The sequence below is a fragment of the Melospiza georgiana genome, chromosome 1, assembly GCF_028018845.1.
Source record: "Melospiza georgiana isolate bMelGeo1 chromosome 1, bMelGeo1.pri, whole genome shotgun sequence".
Taxonomy (NCBI): domain Eukaryota; kingdom Metazoa; phylum Chordata; class Aves; order Passeriformes; family Passerellidae; genus Melospiza; species Melospiza georgiana.
This window is the reverse complement of record NC_080430.1, coordinates 19217591-19235386: the sequence shown is the minus strand read 5'-3', so window position 1 is coordinate 19235386 and position 17796 is coordinate 19217591. Positions and strand designations below refer to the sequence as shown.

The window sequence follows — 17796 nt, the reverse complement described above, 5'->3', positions numbered from 1 at the left end:
GTCTGGTCTTTGAATACTGTGTATGGTTCTGCAGTTTGCTCTGTGTAAAGAAAAGAGCTACAAGAAGGGTTCAATGACTGGAAAAAGCACATTATTGGGGAATAGCTAAGGAGTGAGTTTATCAGACATGGATATCGTAGGAGGAACTGAAAACTGGTACAATGATCCTTAACCTAACAAAGAAGTAAAACATTATCAAGTGAGAGAAAGTAATAGTTGAACAAATCTCAGTTTTGAAAATGTATTTTCTAGAAGATACAGTTTAGTCAAACATATTTATTTGATTTGCATGTGCAGGAGTTCTAGAAGTAAGAAGTCAATGTGCTTGCTAAGATTCTTGTTTGGTCCTTACCTATGAACCTAATTCTTTGCTGTATTTTCTCTTTGATTTTTAAATGAAAATGTAGCACGGTGCATCAGTTTAGCATATGACATGGTTTGTAACTGGGCAAATAATGCATTTCAAAATACAGTAGTTAGTAGTAAATTTTCAAGCAGCATGGGTCTGCTAGAATTACTTCCCAGCATGGTATGTTCTGTGCTTTTTTAGAGATTGAGAAGTTAAGTCATCTTTGCTGCTTGCTCTGAGGGTTCAGGGTGGTTTCTAAAAACATATGTTGGAAAAAACGTGCTTGGATGTAATAAAGAAGAATTCCTTCATTAAGAAGGCTGTGGAAAAAAATACTGAACAATGAAACTTCTAACAGAGATGTGTTTTAAAAACAGTTATGAAAAACTTCTGAATAATGATGGAGAAGTGAACATTATGATACTTTAGGGGGAAAAAAAAGCTATTGTCATCACTGTGACACTCATTTCAAGAAGGGATAGAAGAATTGCATCACAATTAATTGAAATTACTCCATACATGTTGCAGGTAGCAAAGTACTATATTTATGGTGCTAATTTCCTCCTAAAATATGACTATGAATATGAAAGTTGAGAAGAGGCATATAATGATTGATGTATTTAAAACATGCTTTTCAAAGAGTCTGAAGCTCTTTGATAGACTGAAATATCTTTGATTAAAAATACTTCAATTTACAAAAATGTTTAGAAGCAGGATTGTAATTGTTATGCAAAAATAAGTACTCTTCCTGGTCAAGATTTTTTTTTTGGTAATTGTGTACTGGTAATTGCTGTTTTCTGGTTTCTTGGTTTTTAGTTTCGTTTGGTTTTTTGGGGGGGATTTTTTTTTTTAAGTTAATAGAAAAGCACAGTATAGTGCTTAATTGGATGGGCTGCTGAAAACAAGAAGTGTTCAGCCTGTTCCACTCTTGAAGTCTCCAAGCTGCCTGACCTGCCATGGGAGCAGTGTTTGTGCATGAGATGCAAATCAGCTGCCCTGTGAGTGCTGCAAGACCAGAAACTCTTGGAAGATCACTTTGAAACAAAACTTGATTTAAAACAAGGCAAAGTTTTCCTTTCTCATAAAATTGTAAAGTTTTTGGTTTTGAGTGAAAACAGATGGGAGTGCTTTCTGAAGGGAAAAAATAATGGCCCAGGGAAGGGAAGCTCTAATAACTGGGATAGAGCTTCCATGTCAAGCTGCTAAGGCCTGCTAATTTCAGAGAAGATCTTGGCAGCTGTGGAAATGACATAACTAGTTAATTGTTGTATGAGAATGTGTTTGTCAGGTTAAAATTAGAAAATGAAACTTTTAAGATTTTATCTTTAAACTAGATTCCCAGATTATGGTGAGTCTGGGCATTAGCTTCTGTTTAAATTTCAAAATACGTCATTATTTATTTCTTTATTATGCTCTGACAGTCAGCAGCAAATAGTATATTTAAATTACAAACTTGTAATACATTTCAGATGATAAAAAACCTACAACAAAGTAAAAAAGTCAATATGGGAAAGAGAATTGTAAAGTGTATTTTCTTGACTTCCCTTTTAGGTCTTCCATTTAATAACAAAATAAAGAAAATTTTGGTAGTTACTAATATTGGGAGAAAGACGTAGTTCTAAACAGCTTAGCAAAAAGATGTAAATATTTCTAAACTGTTTGAAATACTGGTTTTATTCAAGCTTTGTGAGTCTTCTACCCAAATATTAATTAAATAAAAAATACAAGAAATTCTGCAGGTCTAGATTTTTGCCCATACAGAATTATTTGTGGAACTAACATCTAAATATAAACTCTTGGAAACATAATAAGTATCTTTATGGTTACACTGACTGTTTATTAGTTGTATCTGTACTGGCAGAGAAGAAAATGGACTGGGAATGGCTTAAAGGCTACTTAAGTTTCTGTACTTACTACTTTCCAAATTTAGCTATAAATCTGTTTTGTGTGGTAAGGGGAGGTTTTCAGAGAAGTTCATGACCTTTTTGTAAACTGCTTGCTTTTATATTACATTTGACTCATAAGCCTACAAAGTGCCTTGTATATATTTGGTGTTAGGTTTGAACTCCTGATAAAAACGAACTTACTTTGGGCTGGGTAATCTGCATAAACTGAGCTGCATGAACGAGATCTGGCTGACAGCTTTGCTACTGTTGTTGTCTGCATTGGGAAGAAAATAAATTGTCTGCTTTTCCAGTGGCTGATGGTCTTTGCAGATACATGGAGTAAAAGTATGTGGTGTTATCATTATTACATTTAAAAATATAAGGGCAGAAAGAGAAAAGGTACTGGACTTTCCAGGTTTGTGCTTAGATTATGTTAGTTCCTTAACTCTTATTATAAAACTAAGAATTATAATTTTAAATTGAGCAGGGGAGTAAGGAGACACTGTGAAGCAGTTAAGATTTCTATCCTATCAGATGACTTTGTTGAAAAACTTGATATTTGCTTTAGAGGTGTATCCCTTCTCTGAAGATCAAGGATATATTCCTTAATTCTATTGCTGCTTGGAAAATAAAGTGAGATACAAGAGTTAGCTTACTTGTAGCTGTTTAGTTCCCAGAACCTCCTTTAAAATGGCTTAACTTAAAAAAAGGACTTTCAAAATGGTATCAGATTAAGAGGGGTTTTGTGTGTATACATGTATATGTATTTTAAAATGAAAATATTCATCTTCTTGAGTGTGAACATTTTTGAGCATCTGCAGTCAATTACTAGGGTATGGCATTCTTTGTAAGTCAAATGTGAGATAGCAATCAGTCTTTTAACTCCATAAAATCTGTTAAAGGTGACATGGGAACATTAAAAAGTGTGTGTGGGGGAGGGTAGAGAAGAGGCTTGACTATAAAAGGAGCAGTAGGATTTTTTACTCTTCCTTGAAAATTGTACTTTTCAGATCTTACAGACTTTCAAGTCTTTCAGAAATCAAATATATCTGAAAAATAAGTGGTGTGTATGTGTTGATAGTTCTTGAAACTTTTTTGTCCTTCTGAAGACTGTCCAATTCATATGGTAAATTTTTATTGTTGTTGTTGTCAGTCAGCGGTGACAACACTGCAGTCAGGTTTTTAAAATCAGAAGGAAGTGTACTTAGCATTTAAATTTTCCATGTATTTGATGTGAAGAGCTGCAGTACCAGAAGTTAAACTGACTGAAGCTTGTCTCAGGATTATATCTGGGGGAGAGGCTGTGATGTCTAGAGATGTTGTTGATTATCATAATAATTTCTGCAATTCCCTTGCAAAGTTTCAAAAGAAAAGAAAAAAAATAGAAATCTAACATAATACAGTGGCATAAAACAGACTAGTTACCTTAAAATAATTGAGCTTTTCAGTGAAAGATGTTGCTCAGGGAGAAATCCATTAAGATGAGAATGGAGAGATTCGTGTGACACTCATATAGGATGACACTCACATTCATATAGGAGCTATACTGCTTTTTAAAACAAATATAATAGGGCTAAGTGTCTGATTATCAAGTCCCTATGCTGCCTTCATATGTAAGTAATGTATTTTTTTCTCAGGCAGGTTATATGGGTGTGATAGCACCAAGCAGAGCAGCTTTCTGAGGCTCCACGTTGCCTGTGGTGCTGCAGCACATGCACCCCTGCAGTTCTGGGTCTGTAGGGGAGCCTGTGCAGCCAGGTGGGCCCTGGTGGCTCCGTGAGCATGAAGAAGTGTCCTTGGGGACAGTAGGTGACAGTGTGTCCCAGTCCTTTGCACTGTGTGATGTTCTGATACCGTGCAAACAAATGTACAAACATTACTGTACCTGCATGGTCCCTGTGTACGTCTGAATGGGAGCTCATTGCTGATAAATATCCCCAGCATGATTAAAACACAGAAAATTGGCAGCAGTAAGCCAACAATGGATTTCCAGAAGGTTACTCAAATAAAACTCTCTTTCAGGAATATTAGGCATACCTGAAAAACTGTTGTAAGAAATTGATATACAGGTATGCCATATACACAAAGCTACTTCTTATCTGATCCTGAATGCAAAGCCACTTTTTGTCCATTTGAACCAAACTGGGATTTAACACCTAGTTTAGATGCAAACTCATTGCTTCATATTGCTCTTTATATACTTTTTATTCAGCTTTTAAATAGAAGTCTTCATCTTTCAGTGTCAGATTTGGTAGATATGTGAGAAGGCCATAAGTATAACAGGAAGGAAACTGTTCATTTTGACAGTGATCTAGCTTGCTGCATGTGTTTTTGTGAGAGAGATTTTCCTACAGTGGTAGAAGGTTCAGAAAAGGGTCCCCACTTACCTAAGAAACAGGAAAAAAGGGAAAATTTTGGTCATTAAAAAAGTGAGTGAGCATCTATGTTCTTTGGACCAGTATAGCTCTAGAAATCTGAGTCGAGCAGGGATTTGTGGAAGCTGGTAATGGAAGTGAAGAATATGAACATGCAACTGGCACTTCTGCATGAGTAATCCTGTTAGATCCTACATACTTGACTTGGTTTTATTTCTGTTTCCCATTGCTTATTTGTTTTGAACATCTGTGAAATAAGAATGAGTAGAGATTCCAAGTAAATAAAAAAAGAAACCTTAACAGAGCCTCCTCCAGCAAACAAATAAAAAACCAAACACACCCCTCATTCCTCCAAATAAAAAAGTGGCTCATAAGCTGCCAATATAGTTAGCTTTCACATAAGAATGTCAAATGCAAGTTGTTGGAATTTGTTTTATTTGGGGTTTTTCACCTTTTTTTTTCCTTAAAGCATGATAACTGTCATGGACAAATGCCTAATCTGATGGATCTAGGGCTTGGTTACAGCAAATAACATCCTTCCTATGGACAAAGTCACTTTTTTCTGTTGTGGAAGAGTGGTAAGCTTAGAATGAAACTTAAGGTTTTTATGCATAACCAATTCCCTTAAAAACAAGTAATGAACAGCCAGAGGTGGTGGCTTGGATGTAAGTATTAATACTAAGTCATTTCAGAAATTGAAATGAATGAGCTGGAAGTATTAAAGTTTTTTCTGAGCAGAATTGATTTTAAGGAGGAATAATTGTAAGATTCTAAGTAAAGCAAACAACAGCAGCTGCTGTAAGGATTGGATGAAGAGGGGAAAGATTTAGCCAGGACTGAAAGTGTGGGAGGCACCAGAGGCACCAGAGATGGCAAATTAATGAAAACAATGAGAAGTGAAGTCCAGATATTACAGCATATATATATATATAAATATGTATATATATAAATATATTTATATATATATAAATAAATATATATATATATAAATATATTTATATATATACATGCACACACACACATATATACATATATAGTTACCATTCACTGTCCCTAGCCTTTCTCAACACCTTAGCATGTTGAATTTCAATTTGGCTGTACATTGTAGCAGAAAACTGGGTGGCTGGGAGGGGAAAGACCTAGCTGCCAATAAAGGCAGTTACACAGGAACCAAGACAGTAGCTCTTTTTTCCTTCCAGAATAAAACACCTTTTTTCATCTGCCTTCTACTAATTTATGGAGTGTGGAAGGGAGTGCTGGTAGGGGAACAGTTCTCCTTCTGTTCTGTGGAGAGGCTTGGGGGGAGTCTAGAATTAGCTCCATCAGTCACAAGCAGGGCTGATCTAGTGTTGGCCCTTCCTTGTGTAATTGGATGAGGTCTGTGGTAGAACAGCTAGGGTTTTGTTAGCTCTTTAACTGCATCTCTTCCTCCTTTATCTATGAAGTGTTATCTTAGAGTAGTAAATTTTGCATTGGGACATATCTAGTCTATTCTGCTTGGAAACTTTCTCATACCTCTTGAGTGATGTTTGGGAATGCATTGTATGTGATTGTGTGGATTAGTGGTGGCTCCTGTTTAGTACAGTTTTAAAGAAACAAAAGCAAAAGGTATAGCTTTGGCAGTCTAGGGCTGAGCTTGTTGGAATAAAATATAAAATAAAGAAGAGGAAAGAAAAAAACCCACCACCACCCTAAGTTTCCTTCCAAACCTACCCAATGGTTCCTTAAATTTGAAAGAGACTTTCTTTAGTGGTGAAAGCAATGATGGATCAAAATGGCTTCTATTTCTTGTGCACAAAAATTGAGCATAAACTGGAGAGAATGGATACAATTATAATCAAATAAAGGCTATGGAGAGTAGGTGTGGGTGAAATGATTCTGCACTTAAGAGTGGCAGACTGCAGTTGCATTGTGTCCTCTGCACCTGAGAAAGAATCTGTCTGTATAGTATAATGTGATTCCAGTCATATCACTCTGTGCATTTTAGTAATTTTTTTCCTTGTAAATTATGAGTCTAGTTTGTATTTTGTTAGTTCTCTGAAAACTGTTAAGGTTAATTAAGATTATCAGTTTTATTTATTTCAGATTAATGCACTTCTGTCAAATATCATACAGAATTTTGTACATTGTGTGTTTTTTCTGTACCACAAAATTTAAATCCCCAAACATTAGTATTTATGTTTTTTTAGGGAACAGACTTTGTAAATTAATGCTTTAATTAAGATATTCCAAATTTTGCAAGTATTTCCACTGATGTACCTTTGGCTAGTTATTCAATTTTTGTCAGTAGATAAAAGTAAAAGCTTTTAAATTTTTTAAAATTGCTTCTTAGTTTTGTAATCTTTGAGTATGAATGACAGACAGTTTAAGATGTCTTTGTTCATTCATTTTTTGAAATTATGATGTTCAGAGGGCCCTTCAGAAGAGTTAAAAGACTGGCTTATGACATCAATGTTTAGTAGCTCCCAGTTGTGGCAAGGGTAAAAAGAGAAAAATAAAGCATTAAAGGTAGTTGCCCTGTTGGACCCCAAATAGTTACTGCAGTCAGATCCCAGAGGTTGATGCAGGTATAAAACTCCCCCATGGGAGTGTGACAGAGGTGTTCACCCCACTGTGGTCCATAAAATCATTTGATTACCAAGTCAAACCAGATGTGTAAACTGAGGGCTTTGTTCCATGGTAGTGTGAGAGAGTGGACGAGGAGACTGAAAGTGAAATAATTCCGTAGCCATGGGGTGGTTATCCCAAGCAGGAATAAGCTGGTGGGTTCAGTGCAGGAGGGCTGCCCTCTGCAGCTGGGCCCTGCAGTGCTGTGGCGGCTGCATTGGAGACTTCAGTGCACGGCAGAGGGTGTGAGTGTGTTCTGGCACTTCAGGATCAGAGATGAACACCCTCTAAACACCCCAGCCCATGAAGGAAAGGAAGTTCATGTGAGCATCTCCTTTGGTGTGCCTCTGGTTGGATGTTCTTTCTGTGTATGTGAGTTGTTGTTGAACTGAGCTCGCTGAAGTCCAGGAGTCACAACTGTTTCCTGCCAGACTTGATTGCTTGAGTTCATCTCCATCTAGCAGTGAAGCAAAACAGATGCCTTGTGATTAAAATTAGCAAGGCAACTTCCGTTTCAGTTTCTAAATTTGTTGCAGACAATGAAATTAAAATCAGTCTTTTCTTGGGGGGACTGATTGCCACTGGAGAGAATTTGAATTCTTATTTGTAATACTAGCTTTAGAATACAGCTAATTGGCATGTGTTGGAATGTTCTTATAATTGACATTTAATATCTAACCAACACTGATAAAAGAAATACAAGTAAAACATTATAGTGGATAGAAATAAATCCATTTTACAGTTTGTGCTACTGTAAATGATCAGAGCTCTAATACAAGAAAGATGTATTCAGGTATATTATTGTTCACTGAAATTCCTGTCTATACATACATTCTTTTGTGCGTCTGTTAAACATGATCTTAACATGAAGCCCTTTTTCTCCTAACTCAAAAGCTTTCGTGAAGTTGATGAATGCCATACATAATGGTAAGTTATATTAGAATCTTTTTCAGAGGTTCATTTATCACAAAGGGTAGCCTTTTGTGGAAAAGCCTGATTGAAGGTCTGCATATTCTATGGACTGGGTGAAATACAGGTCTGCAGTGCGTCAATTGTTCAGTACTTGAGTGAAAACTTTGTAGATTGTCTGCAGGAGCCTGATAGGTCAATAGTTCCTCAGTTCTCTTTTTATGATCTTTTTGTATGTGTGAAGTAAAATGATAACAGTTTTATTCCAGTTCTGAGATTCTTTTCTTTAATTTTGTGAATAGTGTTTTCTAGTCCTTCTTCTGTGCTCCATTCATAGGTGTGTTATAGTGATGTCTACCTCAGGCATTCTCCCACTTCCCTTCCTGACTACTTAAATTACTACAAGTAATGCATGTGAAGGTAGCCTTGTTGTGTCCGTTCTTTGTTCTGACAGCCTGATGCTGCTCATTTGTGTCACTGATAACAGAACTATCAATTTCAGAGGGAGCAATATTGAATCTTTAATGTATCTAATGGCTGTTTCCTTTTAGTATTCAGCACTGGCTTTTTACCCCTGTTTCTGTATTCACTCATAGCCAGTGGAAATGAAATATCTTATTAAATTAGAACTTGTTTTTCTTTTTCAAGGCTGTTGTTGGTTTGTAGGAAACAATCCTAGCTGTATTCACAAGTTACTGGAAGATTTAAAACTCTCTCATGAGGCTAATTTTGAAGATTATTAAGTTTATTTCTCAGTATGATATTTAATTGATGTCAGGTGGTCTATTAATAAAAATTGGAAATTTTTATCCATTTTTCCCAGCCTCAAATAGAAGTTTTCTTACTGCTGTGCACATATGTTAGGAGAGCAGTGCTGTGTGCATTGCTAATTGTATTGACTTGAAATTCAGTGAATGCAAAAGAATTTACATGTTTGAAACTTTGCATGGTCAAGTTTTTTGCATTTTAAGGTGGCAGTCATTACAGTTTTATAGAACTTTTCCTTTTTTGCACCAGTCAGGCTGATGTCTAGAGTGGTGGGGTGTCTTAAATAATAAAATTTTTAATATTACATTAATTTTATGTTTCATAGTCTATGTGTGGTGAGAAATACTGAAATTTCTCTAGATTTGCTTTGCTTTAGTAAAATAGGTTTAGCTTTTTTTCCTTTTGATATAGGGTTTCCCTCTCACTCTCCCAGGTATACAATGCTCTGAACCAGCTTTGAGATGAAGGAAAGCAAGCTCACCATTTTTCTGAACAAAAATAAAACACCTGAAGGGTATCTGACAAAGTGTGCTGAATTTGGACTTGGTGAGTTTCTGCTGTTTTATAAGCAGAGCCTTTTTGCTGTTTAATGTTGAAGAGGTATAGATTGGCAAGAGGGTGCAGAACAGAAATCGATGGAATGCCATTTGTGACTTCTTTCCACATTGCACTTTTTGTTTTTTAAACTAGTGGCACAGATAGTTGGAAGGGCATATATTGCCAGGCAATAGTAATGCTTTATATAAGTTACTGTTGTGGAACAGCATAATGGTGGCTACATGTTTGTTTTAGAATGGTGTTTGGACAGGATTTATTATCTAATTACCTTATTGTGGGGTGGTGGTGATGTTTCGTGTTACCTTCTGAGGTTAAGTTGGTTACTTTTCTCCCCCAGTATTGCCTTTCCTTCCCCCCCTCCCCTAATCCTGGTATTGTAGGGCTCTTGTTTTGTCAGAAGCATGTATCTGGATGGAATCAGTGAGGGTAGGTAGAAATTTAGATAATATGAACAGCAAGAAGAGATCTTGTCATGTGTGTTTATATAGGATGAAAAGAAAGTATTAAAACTTGAGATAAATATTTAAATAAAGGAAGATCATTTACTCCAACAGCATATTCAGATTATGTGTCAGGTAATGCTGAGGATTGTAAATGTCACTGTCAATAAGAGTTTTGTTGGAGTCTGTGTGAGGAGCTTGTTTTTTCATTGCACTGAGTTTAAGCTGGCTGCAATTGGCAACAAAGTACCAAAAAGAAAACTTGCGAATTTTAGTTTGAGTGGAAACAAATATAAGTTTGGAGCAGAGAGGTTTATTATGAGTGGTTTTGTTATAAAATGGCCAAACCCTGTCAGTTGAAATTTGTTGCTGACACCCTCTGAAGGAGGAAAGATAATAGCTAAAATATTGAACCAGTCTCAGAGAATCTAGTCCTAAAGAAGAGGACTAGAAAATGGAGCCATGAAAGCTGTTCCATTAAGGTGCCTGCCTCAATAGAAAGGAGTCAAGGCACTTAAAGGCAGACAGTGGCACACTGCAGTTTTGCCAGTAAGAGACATGGTATACTCAGTGCTGTGTTTTGCAGTTGTATAGTCAGCTTCTTATGTCTTTGCTTTTTTCAAACCTTTTTCTAAAAACCACAAAATTTGCAGCTGAGAGGTGTAAAGTTGTCACTGCTATTCACTGTGTGGTAGCAATGTGCTTTGTCCTCCCAAGTCACTCTGGATCTTACAGTCAAACTGTTTTGATTTGACCTTGCAGTCTCATCTCTTCCTCTATGAGCCTGCCGCTGAAAAGGAGCAGGAGGGATGCACATACATATCTATACATGCATATATACACATGTAGAGCATACATATCTCTTGGCAGTTTTAGTGCATACATTAAAAAAAGACTAGCAGAAGCAGTGACATGATTATTTTACATTAGAAATAGCTGTAAATTGTAATGTTTGCTTGTTGCCTTTCTGTGGTAACTTCAGTTCTTGCTTGTTCTGTCTTACTTCATACTCCTGTTGCTGTTTTTAGGTCTTTGTTATTGATTGTTCTGTCTTATGCTGATTTTTGAGTTGCAGTGAGGATAGTCATAATACAGAACAGACATCCATTGTGACAGTCTCAGTGCTGTGATTGTTTTTAGAAGACAACATGTTTCCAAAGAAACTTCAGTTCTGTAGCCTTGGCTTTTCCATCAATGCAGGCAAAATTCAGTATTTATGGTATGATTTTTTTAACAAGATAACCTAAACTACACAGAATCTGTATTGAGTGTGAATTGAAATTTTTTGAATGTAGCCCAACTTGGGCCGAATTTTTCAGTGTTGATAAAAAGTCATCTGCCTATATTGAGGCATGGATATATTAGTGCTCAGCTAAACCATCTAAATTGATAAAAACAAAGAACAAGGGAAGGGTGAATTAAAAAGACTGAAGTAGTTCTGTTATGTACATTTCAGAGTACTGAGTAGTTATTGTTTGGTTGTCAGATATTGCAGTCATAAGTGTAACTATCTGACCATGAGGTTCTGGAATACCGCTTGAAAGCTGTAACTGTTGCTCATGACAGCTGTTTGTAGGTCTTCAGAAATCTGGGAAAAAGCTGTCCCATCACCCCCCTGCCCCCTCCCTTCAAAAACACCAGCCTCAGATCACTGGAATCCAAAAGGGAGAAACTCCCATAAAGGACTGGATTATGTTCACAGTGAAGAGCAGTCTGGTACTTCCAGTGACTCCCCTTCCAGCACCAAGGTAGATTGCTGTCAGAATGGTTTGAGAGATCTGTTTTCAGAGATGTTAAGCAAATACAGTAAATTTTCCTGAAATCATTAAGAAATGTACATCACAAGTCATGCTCCTATTCATGAATACTCATAAGTGAGCCTAAAACTGCTTTGCTTTTACTTTGCTGTATTTAAGTAACTGAGGCTTGTATTGGTTCACTGTTACAAAAGTGAGCATTTAAAACTTTTAAACCTTAAAAAGTTAAGGTCTTTATCAATTGTTCTTACCTATCTGTTTAACTTTTTCTTTTACAAAGATCTTTCTGTGCTGTGGTACATTTGAAGTACAGGTCTTTTTTGTGGTTATGAGCATATGTGTCTGAGATATGATCAAGGAGCTCTTTATCTTAGTGTTGTATTCTAGAAGAGTACTTGAAAACTTTTTGACTCATGGTGGAACAAGCATGAAGTTCTTTGCATGTCCTATTTCATAATGCTGAGTTAATTGTGAAATGTAAACAGGCAGTTATAAAGCATTTCAAAGATTATTGTGAGAAGTCAGAACATCTGGAGGAAACAAGTGAAAGGTGTTTTATCCCTGTGTCGGCCATCTTCCAAACTGTTACACCACAGTTTAACCAAGGTGTAACTTTGCCATGATATATGTTATGAAAAGCTTCAGCTGTTCAGAAGGCATTGGAAGATATTCATTGGGGCAAGGCTGGAAGCATATTTAAAGCTAGTAATTACAAAGACCATTCCTCACACTCAAAATTCATATATTATAGATTTCTAGAGGCTGGGAGAGCATTTGAGGAAAGTATTACTACATCTTGCCCTTTTTTTGTACTTTTCCTTGTATGGCTGTTCACTGTCAGAGATGGATATAGTGAGCTAGAAGAACAGTCCAGTTCTCCCTGTCTCCCAAGTCTAGCATGTCATCTGTCTCCTCATGTCACACTCAGACCTTTTCTCTCAGAGAGAACGTTTATCTTGGGTGGACTATGAAAAATGTGGGTTTGAGCCCTTCTGCAGTGGAGGGCTGCAGTGTAAGACCTGTATCAGCTTGGATTAATTCCAGGTGGGAACATGACTGCTGACAGGAGTGGCCATCAATGGACGTGGAATCAAGTGTAAAATACCATTGTTCACTCTAGCAGGTGGGACTAGCTGAACACAGCAGACAGTATGGGTAGCACATGGATTGGTTCTGATCCTTCACCCCACCCTGTTGAACATATTTCTGATTGATTATAGGTAATTGTACAATCAAGGGTTTGACCATAGGGATGGGAGTAGACAGTGGAGAGTACCTGAATATCTTTTGCTGGCTGAGCTGCCAAGGATTTGGGGTTAATTGTAATGGGGTTTGATAGCAAACTTCAGGTCTTTGCTGTAAATGTAGCTTATATGATCATGGATTCACCATATATATGTGTCATATTGCTGTGCTGGATTGTGTTCCTCAGTTATGTCAAGGTTCTTGTCAAGTATTTTGGTCTTTGACTATAAATCCACTCTACAGAGTATTCTCAAAGGGAACAATTGTGGCAAGTCTGCCTTCTGTCAATAGGTATGAAACTGGAGCAACTGTTTCAAAACAGTCAGAAAACCAGTTTTTGAAAACATGTACACTTGTACTTTGTATCTTCCCTCCACACCTCCAGCAGTGTGCATTCTTTGGGTATTTTGAGTCTGTGGGGTTTTTTAACTTCTGCCTCAGTTCTGGAGAGTACTCAGAATGCCTTTTGTGAAAGGAAGCCATTGGCTGTTGATCTGGGACAGGCTGCTGTGCCTCCATCAAAAAAGGATGCCCAGTCACTGAAGGGGAGGGAAGTGTAGCTTCTTTTCCAGCTGCAGATCAGTAACTTTGATTTCTGTGCACCTCTAGAACTGTTACTGCAGAGTCTTGTAGCAATCTATCTGAAAGTGAACTCTGCCACTCCTTCATCACCTGCAGGAAAATAATGTGATTATTTGGTGCTTAGATTTCAGATTTCTTCATGCAGGAAACAGATTGGCCTAGCCTCCAAGCTCATTATCTCCTAAATTTAAGTGAATATTGTTGCTGCCTTGGCAGTAGAAGTGTAACTTTCTTCTCCTTTGACAACAGTAAAAAATTACCCATTTTTGTTTGCTTCTGTTTTCCATTAAATTCACTTCAGTTTGTGATCATGTTACAAAATAACATAGTGGGGTACTTCTTCCACTGTTAACATTGTACTGGAACAGAACATGTTCTTTCTTGTGTAATGGAACTTAATCAGATTTTTGTACATGCTTAGTAACTAATGAATGGACTGCTTCATGCAAAGACACTTTTTCATTTTGCCCTGTGTAGGAAGTTGCCATGAGTTTAGGGGAGACTTTTTGAGATTACCACACAAAATGAAGGTACTGAAAACATGTGTATAGCTTCAGTTTGTGTAATGAAGTTCTTATAACTCAAAATTTCCTTTTATTTCTGTGATTTCAGCTATGAGTTCCCTTGAGGTTGTTGTCCACCCCTATGCCCACCTGTCCTCCCCCCAAGCAGGAAGGTTTTGTGGTTCTTTGCAATTTCTGTGGGCCTGCAAGTTTACATTTGAAAAATAATGGCCTATTTGGCCATATTCTTCTTATTCCTGAAGTTTTGACAAAATGCTAAGATGAGCCACCTATGACAGATATCTTAACTTCTGCTTTTCAGAATTATTGTAATAGTTTCAAAGTTTTGACCTACAAAAGAAAATACAGCTTTAGGGAGACCATTTTATGAGCTTCCTAAGGAGCAGTCTCAATGTTGTCTCTCTTGGTTTCAAGCTTTAAGTCTGTTGTCCAGTTTACAGAAAAAAAGTCTAAAACATGTATGTTCCTGTAATAGGAATGGATGGTGAATGGGACAAAAGTAACCAAATACTGCCTGGTTTTTCTCTCTTGCTGAACTTGGCAGTCACTAGCATAAGAAGGGAATGTATGAGAGCTGGATAATGGAGGGGGTGCCTGTAGTACTAGAAAATAAGAAGTGAGGATTTCATAGCTAGATACTGAAATTGTGGTGGGGAAACTTAGTGTATTGATGTCATCTGAGAGATGCAACATTGTGGAAATCCAGGATTTACTCAGTTTTGTTAATTCCTCTGTTCATGGAACTATTTACTTTTGAGATTTTGAATAAAATCACTAAAATTGTTTTGTGTGCTACCTGGTATATATTGCTAGTTTTGATTTGAAGCTATTTTGCTTTTCACTATTCTTGAAGTGCTTTTGTATCCTCTGATACTGAGTTTTTTATTGATGGTGCATAAAAAATGCATATTTTTCAGTCTGTATTATCTGATGTGTTCCCTCCTCTATGGTAGTACCTTTCTGTGCTAAGCAGGCAGTTATTTGTTGGCCAGAAATACTTTTTTTTTTCAGTTGCCTTTTTGTTAAGCCTTTTGAGCCAGCAGTGTAGGCTTCATGTGCATTTTACCTGTTAGAACCTGCAGTCCGTGTTCTGCAGCTGTGTTACTGGTGTGACACACAGTGAGACTTCACCTGAACACTGTGAGGTGTCCATTTCCACCTGGAGCTGAGGAGCTGTGTTCTGGTTAATGCTCAAGATGGTATGTGACCATGCTGTTCATGCTGCTGGCAAATTACACAATGCCATCCATCACCAGTTACAGCTCTTTGGCTTTTCAGTAATATGGGAAGGACTTCAAGGTGGTTTGTTTGTTTTAAACATGAATGTAGTTTACAGAGATTTGCTCAGGTTTTTGTTACCATTCCTTCCTGATCCAGAAAGTGATTTATCTCTCCCCAAACCCCAAAGGACAACTTAATATGTTAGAGACATTTCAAATGTGTATTGTCTTGGCTTTCTAATATCATATACACATAGTTTTTATACAGGTATTTTGGAAACGGTGTGAAAATCAATGATTTATTTCAATGTTCATCTTACAGATCTTATTTGAATGCTGCATGGAGTAGTATCTTGGTTGCATGACTAGTTTCAGAAGGTGCATGTCCTTTATGTGTTAAGTAAGGGATTGCTAAATGGAAATACTTATCCCAAAAAGAGTGTGCTGATAGGTCATATTTGTCTTGTATGTTGCAACAGCAACAAATAGTGTTTTTAGTATTACTACAACAGCTGGCAACAAATATTAGCTTACCTCATTCCACTGGCAAACTAGTTTGCTGCTTTTCTTTTGAAATATTCTTTTGCCTGTGATTTCATAACTATCTGCTTGTATTCCTGAATTTTATTTTTAAGAGGAAGAATAAACCTTATTATTAAAATAGAAGCAGCAGAAGCACTGCAGTTATTACATATGTAAGACTTTTAAAAATTAAGACTTTAAAAAAATTATAATAGCTTTAAAATTTTGGAGTTGTTTTCCCTTTCTGGCAAAATATCCTTAATTTTTAGTACTTGTCTCTCACCAAAAATTTTGTTTTCTCCTCTCATTGCTGTTGATGTTTTATGAGAGTGATAGTGTTTGTGGTGATGAGCTCTTATGGTTTACTCAAAGGTGCTGTGATATTTCATTATTTTTAAATTTTATGATTTCTTAAGCCTGATAATTCATGAAAATCTTGTATTTTCAGGAAGGTTTGTATATTTAATTGTTTTACTGCATTCAAGAAACAAAGGGTTAAATCTCATCCTTTTTATTAGTTTGAAATTACTGATTAAAAGCAAATTGAAAAATCTTTTGAGGACCTGGGTTATATTTCAGTTTGTGTGATTGTAGTTATGTCACATTTAAGAGTAGACTCGGTAGCAAGGCTGTTTGTTAATCATGGCCATTTTGGTGGTGTGTAGGGATGAATTAGAGCAGGATCCATAAAATGTGCTGTTTAGTTAGATGATGCAGCTAGAGCTGGAAAAGGGTCATAGCAAAGGGAACACTTCAAGGATCTTCACTGCTGATAAGGCTGGATCTGTAGGCTTTGGGGATGGTGACCACAAAAACCAAGGAGAGGGGGAGGTGTGCTAAATAGAAAAAGACACAAAGGTCAGTAGGAAAGTAGAGCAGGTATGGAGTTTCTCTATGATAAAGAGTCTGGGGAGAAGATAAGTCACAAACCTTGGTGAGGCAGGAAAGAAGTGTTGTCGCGATGTGTCTTCAGGTGCTTTTTCGTATCTTCTTTCTCTAGTGGGTCTGGCTGATTTTCTCTTCCATTTTTCTTGACAGTTAATAGAGTCAGGGAGTTTGAGATGCATCAGTGTTTGCATATTATGTGTGGGTTTGGATGATGTTAGCCTCCCTTGACTGCCTGTGCTCAGAGGGATATCTGGGTGGCGAGTGGTGTTTTAACATTGCGTATCTTCTTATTGTCACTGCCTTCTTCAAATCATTATTTGTATGAGTGACAAACTAGCTCCACCCTTTGCCTTCTAACTGGCATTTCAGTTCTGTTGCTTTTTTTGATCTAACCATGTTCATTCTACTTCTGTTTACTCCCTGTGGCACTCTTCCTCTAACTGCAGTTCAGTGCTACCATGCTTGATATTCCTTGGCCAGCTGACAGCTCACTTATCTAATGCACGTGGAGCCTAACGGTTTCATAGACAGGTACTACTTCTTGTCCTGGGCTTCTGGTCAGTAGGGTTTTTTTTCCCAACCTCTATAATGAACTTTACCCTGCATGTAGATGAACAGAAGTAATGGCTTCACAGAGGGGTGTGAACTCTTCCTATTTAAATTGCTAACTTACAACTCTGACTAATTTTAACGTGTTTAGTCGTTTATTTGTTGGCTGTTCTAGCAGAAATGTTAGTCGAGCATTCGTATAGATCATGGATGGAATTACAGTTCGTGAATAAATGAAATACCACCAGTTCTATTGGCAAATCTGAGTACCTTGTCCTCAGACTTGCTGTCAATATTTTTCTGAAAAAGCACAAGCAATCCTTAGTTGCCAAAATTACAGTTTTGAACAAATGTATGTTGTTTAGTAACATTTACTTTAAAGTTAAAAAGTATTTTTTCCATTTGTATGGTGTGTGTACAGTTATATAGCATAATACTTCATTCTTTTGTTAACAGTAATACATTGAAAGAACAAACTCTGATAGCAGACTCAGTTGAAGGCAGGCATTTTAGCAAAAAATTCTGCCACTGTTAATATTTGAGCAGTTTGTAACACACACAAATATTTGATTTATCACATATGTTTTACAAAAAACTTAAAAGTGAATCAATCTGTG

The 17796-nt window shown here is 36.8% G+C and overlaps 1 protein-coding gene across 2 annotated transcripts in view; it reads left to right on the top strand.

Moving 5' to 3' along the window:
* MLLT10 (MLLT10 histone lysine methyltransferase DOT1L cofactor) overlaps positions 1 to 17796 on the top strand; it is a 123432-nt gene that overhangs the window by 73163 nt on the left and 32473 nt on the right. The window lies entirely within an intron of this gene.